The sequence below is a fragment of the Chiroxiphia lanceolata genome, chromosome 11 (genome assembly GCF_009829145.1).
Source record: "Chiroxiphia lanceolata isolate bChiLan1 chromosome 11, bChiLan1.pri, whole genome shotgun sequence".
NCBI classification, from domain to species: domain Eukaryota; kingdom Metazoa; phylum Chordata; class Aves; order Passeriformes; family Pipridae; genus Chiroxiphia; species Chiroxiphia lanceolata.
In genome coordinates, this window is record NC_045647.1 from 82,815 (window position 1) to 106,483 (window position 23,669).

At 44.7% G+C, this 23,669-nt stretch overlaps 2 long non-coding RNA genes across 3 annotated transcripts; both read right to left on the reverse strand.

Annotated features, from left to right (window-relative positions):
• Positions 1–23,267, reverse strand: LOC116792391. Its single transcript, XR_004359111.1, has 3 exons — positions 23,257–23,267; positions 21,305–21,311; positions 1–245 (listed from the first exon to the last, which is right to left on the reverse strand). It is a non-coding gene; the product is annotated as an uncharacterized LOC116792391 (long non-coding RNA).
• Positions 856–2,456, reverse strand: LOC116792390. 2 transcript variants are annotated; one of them, XR_004359110.1, is made up of 2 exons: positions 2,073–2,456; positions 856–1,386 (listed from the first exon to the last, which is right to left on the reverse strand). It is a non-coding gene; the product is annotated as an uncharacterized LOC116792390 (long non-coding RNA). The 2 variants fall into 2 exon arrangements; XR_004359109.1 differs by lacking the exon at positions 2,073–2,456 and adding an exon at positions 1,487–1,713.
• Positions 23,268–23,669: the final 402 nt, after the last annotated feature.

Here is a 23,669-nt window from a genome sequence, read left to right on the forward strand (position 1 = left end):
AATTACAAGAAAAAAATTACTTCACAGACTTGCTGGCACAGATAGCTTTTACTTTTTCACGGAACAGCACAAAAATTCATCTCTGAATAGTTCCTTTTTACTGCTGCTTTTTATGCTGATACTGGACACCCTAGGCTACCTTGGCTATGGCAACTGTACACTCCTTCAAATCAAAGGAGCAGACTCATGAATCAGGACCTTCAGGAAGTGGTCACTGGGTTGCGGACCAGAAGTCATCCCCTTCCCTCTCCTATTCATCTACAGCTTTAGAAAGCTGGGTAAAAAACTCACCCGGTCCTGTGCCAAACACTGCAGAAACACCAACCACCTGGAAAAGAAAACACACCAGAACTAGAGAGTAACTGAGCCAGATTTTTAATACAGAAAAAAAAAACAACAAATGAAAACCAAACAAACGAACAATCCCCCACATCGACAACAAAAAAATCAACACCACCGAAAAACCCAACAACAAGGAACTACTAATCTAAACCTAACAACACCCATTGAATCAGCACAGTGGCCTAAGAGTGGGCAGTAACACTTCTGCTTCTGTCCATCCCGCTTTCAAACTCTTCCTCCGCTTGCTGTTCATGTTTGTTACTTCTGCTTTTTGGTTGCCGGTGATTTTCTGTTTGGTGAGTTGTTGGGGTATTTTGGGGGGTGTTTCTTTGGGGAAGGAGGTTTGTTTGGTATTTTTTAACACTGTAGGGCAATTCAAAAGAAAGGTCAAGTCTTTCTGCTGTTGACTTGTTTACTGTTAATAACCCAAGTTCTCATTCTGCATCTAGGGTTATAAGCGGTTAGCAAGTATCAGCGTACTAGAATTAAAGTGCAAAAGAGACAACAAGAACCGACCTTTTGGCTCTGAAACAGTCTAATACTTTTTATTTAGCCAAAGCACATTTAAAAGGTCCCCAGAACAGCAAGAGAGGGAGAATTTAATCAGTTGCTATGATAATACATTCAAAATGCACATCTACTCTCTAATTTCAACTTGTCTCTCATTACACTTCTGGCCATTTGTTCTGCTTGCGTTAAATCAATTCTCTAAAAATACCTCGAACTAAGACTATTACCAGCCAGAATCCTACATCCTCTAATGAAAATTCTCCCTCTTTTTCATAGGCAAGACAGTCTCAACTACTGACTTCCAAATGGAAGACCTTTCCCAACACAGCCTTGCATTTGATCATTAATACAGTAAATATGCAGACAGCTCTCCAAAGGATTTTAAGCATTAAGGCTAGGCACTGTGCCAATATATATAAATATTTATACTTTCCCTGCACTTCAGTACAAGCTGCCTTTTACTCCGTAATCCTCTTCATATGACCTGCTCTCCATCCAGCGCTCCAACAGTCCTGACAGGCAGATAAATATGACCTGATCAGCAAATAAGGAACAGGAAGTATGTTAGTTCTGTATATGGGACCACTACAATCCCTTTTGAAATTCTGTATATTGTTCCACATAGGACACTTACAATATTTTTGGTTTGGCTCTGTTATCATTATCTACATGAATGGAATCGTTTCGTTCCTGGAATATCCACACAGCCAAGAAGGCTTGCTTTTTCTTTAGTAAAAGCTGATGACAAACACAATCAGCTGAAACCTTTAGCACAGACTACGGGATCATTAACAGCCTCCAATGTATAGTGTTGTCAGAGAAACAATTAATTTGTCCTCTCAAAACCTGGTTGGGTGGAAGAACAATCTTCTTCTTGCACAAGCAAATATAAAGGGGGGTTTTTCTGTTCATTTATTTGTTTTTGAGATTCTTTCCCTTCTTCCTACGTAGTACATTGCCCAACTGTACTTGACACTTTCAGAACAAGGAAAATTACCTCAGGTGGGAAATGCTGCAGCAAAGAACACTGCCTCCTACCAGCCAATCTTAGCTTTCATCCTGTGATTAATCACAGTTCAATATTAAATTATTCAGGCTGCCATTCAGTGTGACAAGCTGCAGTGTAACAAGCTGCACACAGGTCATCAACAGATTACAGTTGCAAAGGGCAGTGCAAAGCTCCTTTACAGAAGGACAGAACGGTGGGGGTTGGACAATACCTCTGGAGATCATCTAGTCCAATCTCTGCTGCTCAAAAAGCGGGATTAGGTAGAACGGGTTGCTCACGACTTTGCCTGAGCAAAAGCGTTTTAAGCATCTCCGGGGATGGAGACTCCACAATTTCTCTGGACCAGTCCAGACGAGGACTTCTGAAGTTATTGTTTTCAGTGGGAAGGTAGGGACAGAAAGAAGCGATCCCAAAACTTCAAACCCATCCCCACAGCGGTCCAGAGCAGCTCGAGCCCAGGCTGCTGCCTTCCCAGGGCCGGGCTCTTCTCTCTGCGGGGCACCCAGCAGCCGGCCACTGCCCTGCCCGGCGGCCCCGAGCGCTTCAGGCCCGGCCCGGCCAACGCCTCGCTCTGCGCGGGCGCCGCTTCCCAGCCCGCCCCCGAGCGCCGGGCCCTGCCTCGCGGTCGCCGCCTGGCGGACACGGCCGGGAACGGCACTGCAGCCGCGCACCCCCCCCCCCTTGGCGAGACGCGCGGCGCCTTTCGCGAGTAGGGGCCTTTCTTCCCTAAAACCTGCCCTCCCCTAGGAAAAGCTGAGCAATTCACAGAGTCGCTGTTTCCACCCCAGCTTCCCAAAGGATTGCTCTCTCCCGGCAGCACAGACAGGGTCCCCGAGGCAGCGCAGACCCCGCACCGCGGGGTGTGTGGGGGGGTGTGGGGGGTGTGCAATGCCAGGGCACATCCGAACCCGGCGGCACGCAGGTGCAAGTTTCTCCGCAGAGGCGAGAAGCTTGCCTGTCGCTTCCCCTGCCTGCAGTCGCCCATGGCCGCGGGAGAGGTAGAAGAGCGGCCCCATCCCCCCCGCCGCGCCCAGCTTACCCCGGCGCAGCCCCGAGAGCATCTCCAGGGCACGGCGGGACCGAGTGGGGCGGGGTCGGGGTCGGGAGCGGGAGCGGGAGCGGGAGCGGGAGCGGAACGGGGCGGCGCGGCGGAGCGCCTGGGGTCCTCCGCCGCGAGGAGGGGCTGCCCCCGAAAGGGAGCTGCCCGCGCCGGTGCCTGCCGCCGCCCACGAACCTGCCGCCCGCGCCCGGCGCCGCCGAGCGCCCCGCCCTGTCCCCACAGCGGGAAGCGGCGCGGCGAGACGGCGCTGCGGGCGCGGGGCGGGGGTCCGGGTCGCGGCGGAGGTCAGGCAACAGGATAGACGCCTGTCTGAGGCTAGGGGGCCTCTCGCCGCCATCTTTAGTGTGGTCTCGGCTAAGTTCTGCTCCTGGCGGCGCCATCTTTACTGTGGGTTTGGCCGACTTCTGGGCCGGGGCCGCCGTCTTTTTGTGCGGCCTTGGAGGACTTTCGGACAGGGCGCCCCCATCTTTCTTTTTGGGTGACCTCGCAGCACTTCCGGCCCGGGAGGGCGCCATCTTTGGTGGTGCGCCGTCGAAAACAGTCCGGTCGCTCTCTACTTCCGGTGACCGAGTTTACCCAAACTAGCGTCCGTCCCTAATTTCTGCGCTTTCACCGCAAAAATCTTTATATTATTCCCCACACACACACCGCGGGAGAGACGGGAGACCGTAAGTCGCGCCGTGCCGACGGATCCGGCCCTTAAGTTGAGCACGGGGCGCTGCAGTGTCACAAGAGCCACTGCGCATGCGTCGCCGGTCCCTCTCCCGGTCGCCCTTAATTACCACGTGATCGCCGGCGTCTTGCCAACGACTGCGCAGGCGCCGACGTTGCTACCTTGGCTGCCCCAAGCCCCGCTTCCCCTTCTGGCTTCGCTTTCTTACTGCGCGCGCCTCACCCGCTTTTCTCGGGCCCCTCCCTGACATTTCGGGGCTCCCCCTCCACTTTTTCGTCTCCCTGCGGTTCTCCCACCTGCGTTTTGGGGTCCCCTTCTCACATTTTAGGAGTCACCTCCGATTTAGGGTTCAGAGGGCGTGGGGGGGCAGTAAATGGGTTCCCAAGAAGGTTTGGGTTTTTTCTCTTTTATTTCACTTTTCATTTTATTTCCTTTTTAGTTTTCTTGCTTTTATTTTTTTTAATTTTCTTTTGTATTTTATATTTTCTTTTTTATTTCGTTTATTTTTTATTCTCTTTATTTTTCATTTTCTTTTATTTCTGGTTTTGTTTTTATTTTTTATTATTCCAGAGTGGGAAACACTGCAGCTCCTCAGGGCCAGAGAAAGGCTCCCCTGCCCTTCCCTTAAACACAACGCCTGCAATGAGTGCCCTGGAAGCCCGCTCCGCTCCTGCCCGGCCCTGGGGCTCACCCAGAGGGGCTTCGCCAGCATCCAATGGAAATTAAAATTACAGCCTGGGCAAACGCACTTCTGGCAGGGTTGGACACTCCTGGCCAAGGTGACCAGTCTGTGCAAGTCAGACCAGTGATGATCCAGGGGGATTTTCAGGGGGATACTTCCAGGTTTTATTCTCCAGAAACTCCAGTTCTTTCTGGCACCGCTTGCTTCAATGTTTTCCTGCTGGAAGAGGTCAATTAGTCTTTTTAGGGGCCAGATTGCCAAAGCCCAGGCAATACATTCCCTCCACACCTCCACACCCCCTCGCACTCAGGGGCCAAGGGGCAGCGGCCTGCCCTGCACAGGCCCCGGGGCTGGCCCTCAGGCCGTCTGTCCTGAGGCTGGAGTGATCCTGCCATCAGCCCGTGGCCACGAGTGGCACAGAAAGCCCAGGGCCAACAGCAACTCCAGGCAGCTGCAGGCAGAGGTTATTCCTTCCCAGCTTTTTGGTGGGGGGGGGGAAGGTGCCTTTCCCCGTCCGGCAGCACTGCAGAGCCCACCTGGAGACAATTCCCCTGTAACAGCCCACTTCCTGCAGAAAAATGGCAAAGATTGGACCTTAGAAGAGAATTCTTCCCTGGGAGGTGGTGAGGCCCTGGCACAGGTTGCCCAGAGGAGCTGTGGCTGCCGCATCCCTGGAAGTGGCCCAGGCCAGGCTGGACGGGGCTCAGAGCCACCCGGCACAGTGGCAGGTGTCCCTGCCTGGGGCAGGTGTCCCTGAACGAGACGATCCTTAAGGGCCCCTCCAACCCAAACCACTCCAGCATTCCATGAGGATTCTGTGAGCTATCTCTGCCATTCGTTTGGCATCGTTTCCAATTTCAATTCTCAAATTCACATGCTTTGTTAAAGGAATCATTTTAAAATTATTCCAGTAAGAAAAAGGGGAGTGTAAAACATACAAGGATCATTCCTATGTCCAGCAAATCGTTAGAATTGGAAGCCTATGACTTCACCTCTGTCCTTGTTATTGTTTCCTGGAAAATCCTATGATCCCACAGTTTCGAAGAGAGATCCACTGGAATGACCAGGTTTGCTCTGACAGAAAGCCAGGGGGATTTAGATCACTTGTTCCTCTGCATCTTTACTGTTTTTCAGAGCATTGCTCTGGATACAGCCCTATCGTTTTCTTGAACTTCTTTTTAGTAGTCTGCTTCAACCCTAACCACTGTTCCAGAGTGCTGTGGGTGGCAAAATATATGGAGCCTTTGTTTAATTCCCTTCTTACTGCTGAAGGCTTGAATTCCTTCACTTACCAAATCTCCTCCTTTTTATCTCATTCTCTATCTTATGCTAGCCAGTGATCCATACCCACAGTGAATTTCCTCAGACGGATATTTTTTTACACTGCTGTGTTTCTTTCACTGGGGAGTATTCAACCATCCCCAAAAATTGCATGTGATGATAAGCAGATATCATTTCTTTAATGTAGAGCAGTTTATATAATCTATTTGCATTATTTACCAAGGTTGCCAGGCTCTCTGATGCAAGAAATGGGAGCTTGGTTTTATTAGTTTGCTTACAGAATTCAGCTCAGTGGAGAAAATGAGATAGCATGACACATCTCATGAGAGCCCAGAGCTCTGCCCCCACACCCGGACACCGTTCAGTAAAAACAGCCCACAGCACTGAGCGCACACCTGGCAATGCACCCGCACGGCCCAAGCCCGCCCCTCGCTCGGGAGAAGTGCTCCCCTCTCAGCCTCCTTCTCCCCCGCTTCTGATCTCCAGCTAGGAAGAATGTCTAGCAATCAGAGAGCAAGATACTAAAAGAAAATAGATCTGAGAGCCCTGAGCAAAACAGGAAAGGGAAGATGTTTAGTCCAAGCCTTTGCATTTATATTTTTTCCTATTGCAAAGCAAGGTTGTTTTTGTTTTGATTTTTTTTCCTTCTCTTTCTTCATCCTGACTGTCAGCAGATGTACGCTGTAGAGGAAGCTGATCTGCAGGGGCTGCGTTTTCAGCGGATATGACTGCAGCAATCACGACCTCCCGAAGCGCATTGGCAAGGATTCCATTGACTGTAAGATGGATCACTTCCTGATGGACAGTTTCAAAGTTAGGTAAAGCAGGAAATTGGGGGAGGGAAGCCCATGTCACACTGAGGTCTGTTTGCAACAGGTTCTGGACTGAGAGAGAAACTGGGTGTGGGTGGAGATGGCCATGGCCATGATAAGGCTCTAGTGATGAAGTCATAACCAGCTTCTTCAGCTAATGAAGAGTGTAAGTGGGCAAGTCAAACACAGGCAAAAATTAGATCTGGTGAAATGCATTTTTGCTCAAGTATTTCAGGTTCTTGGGAGATCCCTGAAGTGCTGTACTTACACAGAAGGGAGAACAAGCAGAAAGGACAGTCTGGGCACTGTCAAGGGTGCCAGCTAACCTCATCTAGCGAGCACTGATTAGGAGGCTCCAGGAGTTGGAGGGGATTTGAAGTTGGTTGGATCATACTGTAGGTTGAGGTTTGTAACCACACCTTATAGATTCAGCCACACATTGGGGAATCATCATCCTGAAGCCTACACTAGCTGAAACCAAACCCTTTATTTTCTTTGGAGTAAATGGAGAACAGAAGTTCTTTACCACACCAAGGTATTTTCCTTGCTGATATAAGGGATCTATAAGGAAAACTGCTTCCAAGGCTGATCTGAGCTCAAGACCATGACTCAGAGGAGATGTAACCATAACTCAGAGGAGACGTACTATTAAGTAGTTACTGTTAGACTCGATTCACCATGGAAAGCTTTTCCTTCTCTAAGCCTCTCTGATAGGCAAATATTGCTCAGGTTTTCCGTATCTCAGGTTACAGTAAAATTATAGTTGGGATTTTGTCAACCTTTTACTGAGTGCATTACAGATAGGGCATTCCAGCATTTCCCAAGAGTGGGATGTACTGGAGCAGGTTGTTGAATCTAGCAACTACAGCCTTATTTGCTGTTTTCTCATCATTCAGGCGGACAAAAGGTGCTAAGTGAGGCATGGCCAAGAGGTGAGGAACACCTCTTAGAACCACTGCTTTGAATACAGACAGGCTTTGGGAGTGGTTAATGCTTTCCAGGGTCTGTGCATGTGCTTGTACAGCTTTGATTATCAATACCCTCTATCCAAAGCATACACCTTTAAGGACAATATTCTTGACAGGAAATGGAAGCTCTTGCTTCTAGTGTTTCATTACCAAAGAACCTAAGTTTTCATTTACCTGCTTTCCAACAGCTAAAGGAGAGTCTAAATCTGAATGTAAATCCCTGAGAGTATTTCAGGAATCTCTCCTTTATTTAGTGGCAGAAATTTAAAGGGATGTGAGCTGAGTCATCAAAAAAAACCAAGATAAAGCAATACATTAAATGAAAGGACAGACTCAAGACAAGGTAAAGCCAGTAACAGCAAGTGGAAGTCAGCATGATCCAATGATTAGTTCATCAATGGGTGGTTAAGTCTTGCGAGGTCTGGAAATGTTGGACTTCCCATATTTTCCCTATGCAACAGACCTGAACACTGAGGATAGAAAACATCTGCATGCCCTATACATATTAAAGTCAGGCTAAGACCGTAACAGAATCCTGCACTTTGGAAAACCTGAGGCAAAATAAAAGATAAAGATATCACTTCAAATTCACCCAAACGAAATCTCTGGATATGCAGTAGCTGCCAGGAAGTATGAGGATGTAACAGAATCCTCTGTTTCCATACATGCTTTCCATCTGCAAGCACATAGCAAGCACAAACTCTGTGGTCCCATGGAGTGCCTTTAGGACACCTAAAGGGGTAATCAGGACTGGTATCTAGCGATGACAGCAACATAAACCCCAAAACAATCAATCCTACAGCACATATTCCTGCTTTAGTGGCAACATAAGCATTCTGCATTTTGACAGGAACCTTGCTCTATTGGTGACTTAACAAGTACTCATTTTTCTATGTGTTGATAATTTTCTGTTAGGAGGGAGCAAACCTCATTCAATGTTCACTCACACAACAGCAGAAGAGCTCCCTCCTCTTCTTTTGCACTCGAAGCTTGCTGCTTTTGGACTAGATGTGGAGACTTCGCTGTGTCCTGGAACCTGGGGCCTTGCACTGGTTTGATAGTAAGGGATGATGCCTGGAGGAGATGGGGGACACCTAATTTTTTTTCCATGACCCTTCTGTGAAGCTCTGCCTCTTGCTAGTCAAGAGCAAATTGCAGTTTGATAAGAGAACTGTCCTGCAGCATAAGCCTGCATTGTTGACAAGGTGACGACGCAAGTCACAACATCAAGAAAGTGAAGCAATGGCATTTCCAAACATACTGGCTCAGGTTTAGGAGCAATATTTCAGTTCGGTATTTCTCTTTTTCTGGAGGATACGTTTTTCCACTGTGGTGGTTTGAAAAACCTTTTCTCTGAGGTGGTAATGGTTTGCCCCACTGATAATAGTGGACCAATCAATAGTCCATGTGCGCCCTGTGGAAATTACATACCCACAGAAACGGAAGAGAAGGTGGTGAAGATAGTTTAGAAGGTAGGTAGCCATGATCTGAGCCACGAGGAAGCAGGGGGCCAGTGAGCCCCTCTGGGGGCCAAGGGCCCCCAGCCCCCAGCTGAGGCTACGGGAGACCCGGTATAGTGTCAATGCTGGACGGGGTCCTGTAATCAAGAGCTGGAAAAGTTTCCTTACTGTCAGCAGCAGCAGAAGACACTGAAAGCGGCAGCGGAGCAGTCCTGAACAGAGACAGCGATGGCTGAAAGCCAAAAGATAGCCAGGAGCAGCGAGATAACGTGAAACCAGCTGAGAGACGCAGAGATGTTCCTGCAGGAGGGAGAGCTGGCAACAAAACAGAGGAAAACTCAACAGAGCTGGTTTGGGGTAAGACTGTATCACTTTCCCAAAAACCAGAGACTTCCTGAAGAGGAGGGGTGGACTTCCAAACCCTTAGGGAGTCCCGAAATGCAGCAGCAGCTCGAGAGAGGGAGAAAGGAGCTGAAAAAACCAGTCATCCCAAGAGCTGAGCCAGGACAGAATGCGGAGGAGGTGGCCTTGCCCTCTGCTCCTGCTGCTGCTGCTTCTATCATGCTAGTGAGCTGAGACAGAGCAGAAGAGCTTTGGTAAGACTGAACTGAAAGCTGCCTTCAATGTTCTAACCCAAGAGGAGTGAAGATCTACAAGGAAATCCCCCAAAGGCTCAGGCTCGGGGTTGGAATTTCCACAAAGTAAGAACAAAATCCTGACTGCCATGCTTAAATGCTGCCTCAGGAAAATGAAGGACACTAACCAGTGCCACAAAAAAAAAAACCTGAAATGAAGGAACTGTGGCCTGAGAAGTGACAGAAAGACTTTTATCCTCTTGGACTTTTATTGAAGAAAAGGAGAAATTTAATTTAATGTAAATATATATGTGTGTGTAAATAAACCTTTGTAAATATTTTCCCCTTCCCTCAATAAGGAATGGTTATGTTTTGTCTGAAAACTCTCCACATGAGGTGAAAAAGATATCAAGTCCATACCGTCACTAAACCCTCTCACAGGGGCAAACTGTGGGAGGGGGGCTTGAACTTAAAATTAGATTCTTGGGAGTTTCAAACCACCACATCCACACAGTCAAATCCACTGATTTTCCCAAGGCCAGATGATAAGTTAGTGGTAACACTGATAATGAAGATCCCTTATCTTTCTGTCCTTTCCAACCTCCAACATCTAAACAAGATGGCCAGCACTTGAACAACAGAGGAAAATAAAGTGGGCAAAGACAATTTCTTGTTCCTGTGGAAAAAAATGTCTAAAATGCATATCTTTGATCCTACTTAGTAGCTCCTGTACTTAAAGAGCAGTAATATAACTAATTTTTTATGTATATGCAAATGAATTGATAAACTGACTACATTTTGTTTATCAGTACAATCCTGCTGAGTCACTCTAGTTCAGACTGTGATTGCTCACATCTTGCTGTTAGCAAGAAACACTCAGTGTCAATAAAAATTCTGTCACAAACAATGGTGCAACCACCAGTTGCATATACTACTTCTGGGAAATTAAAACTTTATCTTGTGATGGCAGTATGGAATATATCAAATTATTTACATGAAGACAGCAAAATTCTCACATATCCTGAGAAAGTAACTTCAAAATTTCATCTCCAGCTGCTAACCTAGGGATAATTTTAGTTGTGGTGACAAGAATTGCTGTAACTAAACATCTCATTACATTACAGCTGAGTTACAATCAGTATCCACATGGACAGCTGAATTGCTGGAATTTGAAGCCATTAGCTATCAAATAGAAAAAGCAGTAGCTTCATGGCACAGCATCACCTGCTGGATGTCCAGATCTCCCCTGACAGTAGAAATCCCTTGGTGAAGCTACAATTCCCTTTCTGGCTTATTGCAAGAGAGATTTCATTTTGTCTTATTAGGACAATCGTAAGTAAAACAAAGCAAGTAATGACAGACAGAATCTATGGCCTCTCTGCCTCTGAAATCAGGTATCTTTCAGCCAGCCTTGAACCTCCACAAACTGTCCTAGAAAGCAATGCAGTAAAAATTACAAAGAAAAAGCTGTCACATCCACTGATGCCACGGGGCCCAATTGATAATTTTTCACTTACTGGGTCAAGATGCAATACAGTCCAAAAGGCATCTAGGTTGCAAAGACTTCACTACACACTAAAACCAAAGGCAGTTGTAATCAGCAAACACTTACAGAAATCACTCCAAGCCTGCAGTTGATCCCAGTGGCTTCTTTCAAGAATGTCTTAACATTAGGACAGCAGATGTTTGCTGGAAATGTGAAAGTAGCAAGATGTAGCAAGGAGTAAAAGTTGAAAAGAGCCCAAGAGAAGAAGAAAAAAATCTGAATCACTCTCAGAACATTTACAGCAATGTGTTCCTTGCCCACCAGGAAAGTAGTGCCAGTAGTACCTCTGTAATGAACTCTAGCACTTCATTGCCTAATGCTATAAGTCTGCATTAATTTTATGAAGTTTCACTTCTAACTTTACCCTTCAGAAAACCTTTTTAACTAGGCTGATTGTATAACTCTCTTGAGGCAACTAGGAGTGTAAAGAACTACTCAGGGAGAATACATATCAAAAAGAAATACCAGAATCAGAATCATTCAGGTTGGAAAAGACCTTCGAGATCATTGGGTCCAACCTGTGACTGATTCCCACCTTGTCAACTAGACCAGAACACTGAGTGCCACGTCCAGTCCTTCCTTGAACACCTCAAGGAATGGTGACTCCACCACCTCCCTGGGCATCTCCTTCCAAGGCCTGACTACTCTTTCCATGAAGAAAATTACTATGTGCAGCAAACCCCAATTTGTGTTGGTTCTCTCTCCTCTCCCATCTCATGTATTATTCTCATTAGTTCTCATGTGTTGTCCTCAACATCTTGTTTTCTTCTCCATAAGCACTGCTCAAACAGAGCACTAAAACCATGCACCACTATCTGTAGCTGTCTTACCGAAGTCCTAGCCATTGTTTAGTTGTCCTACAATAATATACTATGAGTTTCTTTTAATTACTTAATTAACACAGATCCCATAGGGCACTACAGGAATAGATAAACGCAATTCTACCCATTTTACAAGGAGAAGGGATCACTTAGGGTTGCCATGATTAGTCACTGACATAGCCTGAATACCATCCATGTTGTGTTCTCATCACTGAACTTTGGCTCCATCATCACAGGCTCCTGAGAACTCCTGGCAGGATGTTGCCTTGCCTGGGAAGAGGAACAGATTGCAGCTCCTGCCTAGAGGATGAGGCAACAAAGGCCTGGCTTTGTTTTAAATTTTGTAATTGTCTACTTCAGAAAGTATAGCAGTTTCTCAGAAAAGTGACATAACTATAGATACTGAGAGCAATTCAATTTCAAAGCAAATATGGGCTTTCAGTGGGAAAAAGATAACTCAAGATCATAATGAAAATTTTTTGCGTTTTATTTGTTTTGTTGTTTTGAGTTTGGGGATATTTTTTAGTTATGGTTTCTACTCAGCAAAAGTCTTCCTTTTTTTTCTTTATAGTGTCATATGGTCTCACCTCTTGGAGCGCAGAGACAGGTGCTTGCTTGCTTATTTATAGAAGCTTGTATGTAGACACAAGACTCAAAACTTATAAGGAATAGCTGCCTAGTGACATTGGCTCTGAATTATTAGTAACTGCAGTTACAGGGTGGCAGGGGCTCATATGAGAGAGGAGATCAGCACCACACTATGGGGTCCAAGCCACATCTAAACAGACTAGGAAATAGTGATGAGATGCTTAAGGGCTGATGGCAAAACTTGGAAGAAGAACCTGGGGCCTTGTACATCAAACTGGTGGCCCTGTGCTGTGTTTGGAGCTCACTTTGCAGGCTTGGTGTTTTAAGACCAGTAAGAAGGGCTGCCACTTCACGGTCTTCAGGGACCAGCGCTGAAAAAGATGCCTCTGAGAAATAACTTGGCTGAGCAGCAAAGCACGTGGCATGAATGCTTGCAAGACAGGCATGGGTATCCCTCAATTCTGCCAGTATCTCCTTTTCAATTTTCATTTTGATGAATTTTGGTGCTTTGATACTTTCCAAATCTGAAACGAGGTGACTAGCAAATATTAATTACATCATTTGATTCCTGTATTTTTTTCTTTTTTATTGTGTGGCAAGTCCTAAAGAATACAAGCTGCAGAGAAGAATGAAAGAGAAAATAAACAAGCAAAGATTCATCTGGAGTGTTTTGCCTTCGCCAGTTGGCAGTGCTGCCCTTGGGCATCCTTGAAGGAGAGCATAAAGCTATGAAATGTGCAGGGTCTGAGTGAGCCTGGACCATAGAACAGGCTTTCAAAAAAACTGAAAGAAGCAAAGTGAGGATAGCAGCCTGTATGGATAATTCAGTACCAGAGAGCATAACAGCAGATTTAATTCTGTATGAGTGACTGGTCTCAGGACTGTAAAAAGAGACAAGGTGAAGCTAGAAATGAGTTTGTTGAAAGGTATACAAGTGGAAACTCCCAAACAGTGTTTCATGGGAGTCCATATGTACTGGGGGACAAGGCTTACGAGAGTATCAGCACAAGCTGATAGACTTTCCGCTCCAAGCCTTCACTGCGGAATTGCTGCCACAAGGATCTCTGGATAGAATTGAGGTATGTTCTTCAGAAATGTCCTTAGCCTGGGTGGCAGCCTCTGTATGCACCAGGTTATGTGTTGTCTCCCTATCTCAAAGTGAGAGGAAGGGTCAGGCTCGCTGTCACAGAAAAGACATAGCAGAAGCAATTTCAGGGGCAAAAAGGTGAAGGTTATTTAACCCAGACATAGAAAAAGGCCGCAGTTGCCTTTCATTGTGAAACGAGTTCCAAAAGCCACCAATGAATGGCATTTCCCAAAGGACACTGCAACCAGTATACTTTGTCAGACTCCAGTCTCAAGAGGACACAGAAGACTCCTTAGGAGTAAAATTCTGAGCCCTGCTGACTGAATTTCAGCTCTACACATTTGTTATAAACATCTGTATATACTGCCAGCAGTAGCAAAATGTTGAAGTTTCCATTAAACAATCTCTCCACACACAGTCTGCATCCCTAGCCTTCAGCAGCTGGCTTGGTAACAGTGCCCTTTTCAAGTTAATGTATATTCCTATGGGGCTTACTCTATCTCTTCCATCCCTGAACTCTCCCTAGTAACGGATCATCACTAGTTGGTGACATTAAGGTTTTCCCTTTCCAGCTGAGTGCCCTTTACAGGATCCCATGCACTACCCATTTCTCTGGAGGGTGGAGGAGTCTGTGTTTCCTAGGACAGCAAAAACATTTAGATGGAACTTTCTTTCCCATGGCTTCCTAGAAGAGCTGAAATTATCTATTTTTCTTACACGAAAATTCTCATTTTGCTTCCTCTGGCGTACTTTTGGCTGCTGCTTTTAAATGAGGGTCAGTCAAGAAGTGAAAGAGCATCATTTATTCTGATGGTTGAAAGCTGGCTGAAGCCAAATAAGACATTTTTAACTTCTTTTTAATTTGGAAGACTAGAAGTCAGCCATCACCAGCCCTGGTGAGGCTCTATGGTGGCTGTTTGAGAAAGGAGGAGTAAAAATCTTCAGCCATCCTAACTACTGAGCGTGCAGAGACAATTTAGAAAAACCCCTAATACATCCAAGATCGGGGTTCAGGTGCAGAGACCACCCAGGCTGCAGCAGCCAGCAATACTCCACACTCAGCCTCAGATGGGAAACTGAGGCTAAAATATGACTGAAACTAAAGGGAGGTATAACTTGGGAAGGAGGGGTTTGACAGTTAAATTGTTTACTGACCTGAGTTCCTGCTCCATTTCACCACACAGCTACGCAAAGGGCAGCACAGATGTGAGGGCTGGTGCAAGTACAGGGTAAGGGAGCAAGTTGGCTGGTTTCAGCTGCAGCATCAGGCTGATGCTGGCATAAACTATGTGTGGAACTAAGACACTTTAACATAATATTATCTTTGGATGAAGGAGATGGTTAAGGCTCGGAATATCATGTAAAGGGACATTGTTTTTTGAAAACACATACAAAAGATATTTGAAACCAACCTTGACTATCGCATTCTAAAACATCTTTAAAAAAAATTTTTAAAAATTTAAGTAAATATTAGACAATCTTACCTAATTTAGTGTCAGTAATTCAGTCTGATGAGGAAGAATAGTCTTGTTTCATGTAATCATTCCCTAATGCTATGAATCAAAGGAAGGCAACATTGTCTTAGGATGTCTGGGAATCTAGTTAGTGAAACTAGCTGTAAATGGGAAATAAACTGATAAATCTATTGTTTGTAGTTCCAAATTACGTGAAGTCTAAAAGAAAGGAAAACACCATCATTGCAGGAAAAGCACAAAGTTTTCTGGGGCTTTGTTTTGTGTTGCTTGTCTTTTTTCTCTGTTTACAGGTTTTGTTTTAAATGCTTCCCAGATTTTCAGTTCAATTTGTCCCATATTACACACATATACACAATATGTGTATATTACACATACACATTATTACAGAAATAACATATTGTTATTCTGCACTGGCAGTATCCTTTTAATATGTGCATTTAAAGGTCACCAAAAAAGTGAATGACTGGGAGTGGGTGTAAGTGCATTTTCAAAGAGCAAATGTATGTTGTGCAAAAAATAAATGGCTGATGTGCACACTCCTGACAGATCTCAGTCTTTGGGGGTACTCAGCACCTCCATAAAGGTGATGAACTTCTGCAGTAGTCCAAGGGAGACACTAAATGCTCATCACTTTTGCGGGACCACTCAGCATTTCTCAGCATGAGCTCTGTCCTAGTGTTTATAGGAAACTCCTCTGTTTTCATAACCGTAGGAGAGCACAGGGCTGACAAGAGGCACCTGCTGGCAGCTCCTGCTGGTTTCACTCTTGGCTTCATGTGATTATTTTCCCTGTCATGTTTTGTTAGTATCATCAGGGATGAAAATGAGTGCCATAAACTATCCATCAGATTATAAATTGCCTTCTAAGCCGTAATTCTCGATTATTATTCCAGCTGCTACATAGATCCTTCAGGGACTGACAAAGTAGATGGTCAGGGGAGTGCAATACAGTACACGATTGTGTAAAATAGGCTGTGACTTTTATCTCTTTATTACTTTTCCCCCTACCTCTCCCTATCTATTTCTTTTTGGTCCTCAAGGAGTAAAAAAGGAATCTTTAAACAGAATGAAGGACACGCCAATAAATACCTGTCACGGGAAACATGTTCATTGACATGGCACAGTGAAGCACAAGCTGTGGTGCTAGATATTGTGGATTTAAAGCGCTGACCTTTTTAATGATAATTTGCCATCAGCACTGCATGACGAGTAGCAAGGCTGTCAGGCCTATCTGATCACAAAATAGTTTTTAGTATCTATTATTTTGCAATACTGTAGTGCAGCTGAGAAAATTATTAACCCCATTTCACAGCTAGAGGAAATAGATAAAAACATCAGTTCAGATATCACCAAGGTCAAAGTGCAGTCTCAAATCCTGGCTCCTGCTCAGTGGTGATGCTCTGTGGAAGCTCACTGAGCTGGTGTGATAAGTGTCTACCACTTTCTTCTCCTTCCCTTTTCTGGTTGGGTTGTGACCTCAGGCCTAAGCAATAGCAACTGGCGTGGGGCTTTTTTCACAACTCCTCAGACAGACCCCCTAGACACATAGCTGCAACTAATTACATGAGTCCTCCCCTTACCAGGGAATGCTTCACACTGCAGTGAGAACTGGAGAGTAGGCTCTGGGCAAGCCGTCGCTGCCCAGGGGACTGACAATCACATTGCTCAAGGAGAAGGAGGTTGTCCAGGGACATGCTGCATGTATTTGCTCTGTAAGTGCATATCTTAATGGACTTCTGCTAGTCTTTAAAAATACACATTTTTTTGCTCAAAGGAGTACACCTTAAACGGCTTTTTTGGGCCAAAGTCATGCAGTTCCTCACACTTAGAGCTTGTGAAAAGCAGACCAGCAGACTGAGGTGAGTAGCAGTGCCAGTCTTTTGCTATATGGCTGGTAAGGATGCTGGCAAAAATTAGCTTCTGCATTGGGCCTCTGACACCATCATTACAGGGCTGTGTTACCCGCGCAGGAAAATACTTAAACACTGTGGATCCTCATCGCTCTTAATTCCACAAGGGTTTAATTCCAATTTCTCTCAGCCTGGTGCATGTGGAATCCTGGTTCCAACACGCATCGAGAAATACCATCAAGCTCCTGCAGCCACAGCAGGAGACATGGACATGGCAGGGACAGAAGCAGGGATGAGAACGACATCAGTGTGGTCCAAGTTTGCAAATAGAGAGACTGACAGTAAACAAAGTTTTCTTCAGCCTGCTTAGATCCTGAGGCCTTTAGGGAAGTTAAAAGTCACAGACAAATGATTTCACAATCCTTTCCCCATGGGCTAAATTCATCCTCTCAATGTTCCTAAGGGTGACCTTTAATGATCGTTCATATAGAATATTTTATGTATTAAATACTGAAAGTTCTGGGGATGCAGAAATTCTCAGAGAGAAGCCACTATGTAAAAGAAAATTATAATATGTATAATGTATATATTCAGTAAAGACAGCAAATTACACAGGGTGTGAGAACAATTACAACTTTTACAATTACAGCAATTAGAAATGTTTTTGCCATACCTGGGAGCTTTTTTGCTCTTTACCTTTCAGTAAAGCTAGCAAAGCATTTGACAGGGTATCTTGATAAAAAAGTGCTGTCTGGAGAGTGTGAAAAATTAATATGGGCCAGAGAATTGCCATCATTAAAACAACATTTTATTGGTGTGGATGTCTAGCTATTCCCTATGCAGACTCATTACCTAAGAGATGCTGCATGATTTTACTGAACTATATAAATCTGCAGGGCAGGGGGAGAGGAAGGGGAGAGAAATAAAGAAAACAGTAAGAGATCCTCATGGACTTTTAAGATCAGAAGACGACAATACATTGTCTTCTGCTAATAACATCTCTCTTCTCATGGGAGCCAGGCACTGCAATTGTGATAGGCCACAGAAAGGTATTGCTCTTATACCACCCTAAGATCTAACTTCGTTAAAGCACTGGCTGTGAAGTTAATAGGCCTGAATTCAGATATCACTGTAAGGCAGTGAAGAGATATGACTCCTGTGATGGAAAGCTGGCTCTTTGCAAAGTCCAAGCAGCCAAAAGGAGGTGGTTCTATGCAGCTCAGTAACGAAATGGAACTCCTTGCCCCAAGGCAGGTAGGTGGATGCTAGTAGTTTAAGCAGATCTCAAATAGTAACAGAAGTCTAAATAGAAAGAAAACTTATCTGACCCTAGAAAATCCTGCAGCCACAGATGTCTGGAGAGCAGGAAATTAGCCTGGAAGATCATCACTACCTACCTACACTCTTGAGGCATCTGTATTTGCTACTGTGGGACACAGAATGCTGGGTTGCCCAGACCTTTGACCTAAGACCTGCATTGCTGCACTTACCTTCTTAGGCACGGAATGAAAGTCAACAGACTCCAGGAGACTGGCATACCTGAAGTAGGACTGTCCTGCCAGGTCACAGGTAACAATAACCAGAATGATCCTTTGCCATGGGAATGGCGGGCCAGATAGAGGGAACAGACATTTTCTGCCTCTCAGCTGCTCCAACAGTGTCCTCTAAAACATGAGGGCAAGGGAAAGCCCTCATAAACAGGTCATTGCCTCCTAATCCACACTCTCTTGGCTTGCCTTCTTAGTTCTTTTCTAGTTGGAAGACACTTCAGCTGGGATTGGACTTCCTTCCATACAGGAGAACTAAACTGAAAGTAGTCTTTGCAACAGCAGTGCTGTTCTGTAAAATCAACTCTCCCGCCAAGAAAAGCCCCATCTGCCTGATACTAAGAGTATCCTGCATCACACAGGCCAAAACAAGGGATTTCTCAGACCTGTCATGAGCTGCTGCCGTGAGGAAATGGACACAGCTGTAATGGAGATACCCTCACTACCTCTCTGTCACAGAGATACTGACAATGTGGGAGTCAGGAACGCATTCCATAATGGGACCTAATTCCAGATGGAAAAAATGTAATTTACAACCTCAGCAGCAAAAACCCTACTGGAGCACTTCAGGATCATATGTTCTGCAGGCAGCATGGATTATTTGTCCTGAAAATCTTTCATTTAAACTCATTTAAGTGCCAATTTAGTATCATGATGAGAAATTCACTATCTTTTAAAGAGCTTACTCCATGCTCTGTCAACATGGGATAACTTCAGCCAGCAGGATCTACTGATTACAGTGGAAGATGGTGATCCATGAGACATAAGCCTGAGTTTTCCCATCTGTGCTCAGGGCAAAACAATGAGTTATTACGACAGCTAAGGAACAGCTGAAGAGCTGCAAACATAAGTAGTGCCCACAGAGTTCTGAAGTAAACAGTTACAGGATTAGATCCCCTGCTAACATGGAGGACCCACTCTTTCCAGTTTGCTTGGGCCTTAATTTTCTGATGAAACGAGGAATGAGAAATCCTTTCTTTCAAAAAAGGCAGGATGACAGCAGCTTTTAACAGCTGAAGGCTGAGCACTGAAGGCTGCCAATGAGAGGCACCATGGGAATGAAAAGCACCTCTCTCCCTCTTCTGCAGAGCAAAGATTCAGCCTACGTGGAGACATGGAAAAGCGGGCTCTGCTCCAGGTGCAAGGCAAGGGGACAAAGCTCCGAACAGCTCCAGTTCCTAACCCACACTCTTTCTTCTTGCTTCTAGTCTACTCTCTATGGTTGCCAGAGTACACTAGGGCTGGCATCCCTCTCAGCCCTCATACCTCTGGGATGGTGTCTGTGCTATGACGTAGTACACATGCAGCCTTCCTTGTGCAGACCTCCTTAGCCCAAGCAAGGCGCAGGTTTTCCCAACCTCACTATGGCTCAGGCCTCAGATCTGCCCTGCCACTGCAGTGTGGTCATGCACTGCCCCAGGGGACACAACAAAATCTCATTAGCTGCTACCACAACATAACAAGCTCTAGAAAACCACCAAAACCAGTTTTTTAGGGTAGAACTGATCAGGGACAGGGTAATGCACAAGTCAAAATCCTGCATATCTAGGAAAACACTGTTAAGGGACTCCTGCATGCATTTGCTGTAAAAGAGGCTTACACATGGCCTTCACGATCAAATTAGTGTGCAGAACAAAGTAGCATCTTAGAGAGGACTGACCAAAGCCATTCCTGTATCCTGTAGAGAGAAAGGAAGGAACACGGTAATTCGAGGATAACAATATCTAGTTATGCAATGATCTGAGCCAGACCTGAGACATTGACCCAGGAGGAGGGTGGCAATACCTAGGGAAATTTATCTTGGTTTGAAGGATCAGATAGCCAGTGAAAAAAAAGAAAAAAAGTTAAAATAGGTGGAAAAAGGGAAAGCATATTACTTATATACTCCAAGATAGCACTGGTCAAAAAATGGGAAACTGAATAAAAAATCCATCCAGATTTATTTGCTGTAGTAAGCCTGAGAAGTGGGCAGTTAAAGAAGACTTTTTAATCACAGAGACATGGTTCTCTCAGCAGCCATATAGGACACTATTAATTAGCATTTATAGAACTTTAGGTTACCTAAAGTCCACTGTTGGTGATTAGCAGCATGCACTTCAGCTAAGATGCAAAAAACCAGCCAGGCCATTGAGATGAACCTACCATTTCAGCTTGAGAGGTGGATACCAAGAAGATTGGAGACACATGGTGTGCTGGTTTAACAGTAAACCAGCAGGAGAAATGAATCCAACTCGAGAGATTACAAGTCAGAGCTACAATTTACTAAAAAGATTACAATAAATACAAAGATACAGAGAAAAAACCCTGGTTTTAAGCCCCAAGGAGAGCTGTATAACCCAGCACCCTCGGACAAGAAAGGAACGGTGTTAATTAACCCCTGTGCTGAGCACCAATGCCCCCCCGCACGTGCAAAGTAAAAGGAAAGGAAACCTGTTGATCCAGGTGATGGTGGCAGTCCTGCTGAAGTAATGATCACAGTCCTGTTAGACTTCTGGTCCTCCCCTCGATCTGATGAGTGGTATCACAAGTCCCAAAACCCCAAGATTATATATGCTCAGGTTGAGGTGGGAATGCCCAGCACCTCCTCCAGGGTGGGGAGTTTCAAAATGGGTGATTTAACTCTGTGAATCATGGGATATTTTTGGAGTCTCTGGTGGTCTAGGTCGTTGAAGCTGCCTATTACGCCAGCCCAGGATGGCCCATTAGCAGAGACGACCCCTCAGGCTGGGTGTGAAGGTGCTTCCCCCAGAGGGGAGTTGTCACAGCTGAGTCATTGGTGTGAAGACAAAAAAACACTTCAGTGCCTCGTAGGGTTTTTTTAACACCAAGCCCGTAGCCTGAGGTGTCAGGTGTGCCCTGGGCAGCTGCTGCAAATGATCCATTATTAACAGTCCATCAGAAATGACAGAGGGGGGGCAGAATACACAGTTTTGGTTATACCCACCTAGTGATAAACTGGTCCTGCCCCCTGCAACTGGGACACATGGGTAAGGGCACAAGTGGCAGCAAGTGCAATACGACTGCACTCTTTACCACTCTCAACCAGTGTTTGGCTGCCTGTTAAACTTGAGCCAGACACAAGTCTTGAAATGGCAGGTTTAACGGGAATACATGTAAATTGCAGCCACTGTCCTGCCAACGTCATCCCCAAGCCCCAATGTGACAAATACAATAATACAATTGTAGACCCTTCTCCTGCTCCAAAGAACTGGATCAAAACCACTACATCCATCTATCCACTGTGCTTTGCCAGCCTGAGTTGACATATTTCAAAAGGTTTTAACACAGGTTCTGGTATTGCCTACCTACTCTTTCACAGCTGGAATAAAATTATCAAAACTTTTTGTTGTGTACATCAACATCATTCATCTTTCAATGAATCAGCACCTAAAAGAATTTGTAGATTATGCTATTAAAAAAAAAAAATCAGCTGGTAAAAAAAGTCAAGAGTGGTTAAAACACTGTATTCATGCCAGGGAAGGTACTTTAGGAATTCCCAACACACACAATTTCATAATACTCTGTAAATAAGTGTATAAATGTAATGCAACAAAAGCATTCAGCAGCTGTTTGTTTATTTGTTTCATTTAAATCAAAACAGTTGATTTTAAACAGGTTTCTATCATCCTTCCACTCTGCTTACTCCACATTTTTCATCATCATGAACCTGAAAGTGGCTATAAAACAAAATGTGATGCTAGCTTCCTTGCTTTGCCTTTGCAGAGGCAGCCAAAAAAACCAGCAGACACTGATTGTGCACATGAAATTAGATTTCAAAAATTGTGCACTTGGCTGTATAGAGGAAGACATTTGTTATGCAGCTTTTAAATTGACAGTGTTGCTCAAAAAAAAAAAAAGGGGAACACAAAGCTGACACCCCATTTCTATAAACACTTTAAAGTAATGATGCTGCTAATGAATGCTGAATTACAGTCTAAATCTAACAGATCAACTCCTGGCCACCTAGATTATGATGACAGAACTTCATCAGGTGTAATGAATATACCACAGGAGTAAAAAATTATCTCATTATGTTAAAAATATTACCTATTTTTCTTTATTAAGGAAACATTCATTTCATTTCTCCTTTCACCAAAGCAAACACTTGAGGAGCTCCTTCTAGTTTCATACACCATGGCCTGGGATTTCAGCAATCTCCTCTGGATTACTGTGAGGTATCTGAGGAGGTGCAAGAGGTCTGACTGGTTGTTGCTCTCAGAATGAAAGCAGTGTTATCAAATGATGCAATATCTAATTAAGGAGGCTATCTTGATTGCATTGAATAAGTCTCACTTTACTGTTGTGCTTCCTACCCCAACTTTGTGGCTTTTTCTTATTGATTTAGCATTGGTTTTCCAGGAATAGTTGGAAAAAAAAATAGATTTTGTCATAGTTCACAGAATGAGGAGAGCAAAAGTGAGTCAGCAAGAGGCGGCTCTAGCACAGACAAAAGACTCTGAGCTTCCTGTCTCTTCTCCACTCTCCCTGTCTCCGTTAATCCCTGCCTACCCAGATCACACTCTACCGAAGTTCTGTCGCCAACACACTCTGTATAAAAAAAACATGGGTCTGCAAGTTTTGCCTCATTATAGGCAAGCAAGCCAGTTAACTGCATAAGATTCCAGCTGGGAAAAAATACATCACTTTTTAGCTTCTCAGTTTTGCTGGGTTACCTTGTGTTAGAATAAAAACCCAAAACCCTCCCCAACACCAAAACACATTTTAAAATGCATGCAAGTGTTGCAGTAGCAGAGGAAAAAAAGAAAACAAACAGCCTATAATTTTTATAGGCTCCTTTGTCACATCTGTGCCTAAAATAAATCATCCAAATAAAGGTTTTAATTTCACATCAGTGCATACAGTAGTTTATTGAGTTTATGCTTAGCATTTCAGTGCTACAGGGAAGGAAGTGCCAAGCATAGATGTTTGCAGAGTGATAACAGGATAATAAATAACTGCAAGGTAAAGACGAACTCTCAACATCACAGACTTACTGCTCTTATTTATGCAGCAAAAATATCTTAATATATTTAGCAATAATTTGTCAGGAATGCCTGGCTGGTGCTGCAGTGGGCAGAGATACAGCACACTGTGCCTGAGGACTAAGGGATGGTTTTGTCATTGTTTGAGTCAGCCTGGTGGAGGTATTTCTCCTATCTAGTTCTTTGAGTTTTCATTTGTTGACAGCCCCAGCTAAAGTCTGATGATAAAGAAGTACATTTTGGAGATGGCAGAGGCTGGAGGGGGCTGAAGGAGTTCTGTTCTCTCTTGAATGGCAAGGCAAAGCATTCTCCTCATCACTACAACTCAGAGAAACTGAAGGACGGGGAATAAGAAGAGGGTTTTAAAGAAATAGGATGCATGGCTCCTTTACGAACACAGG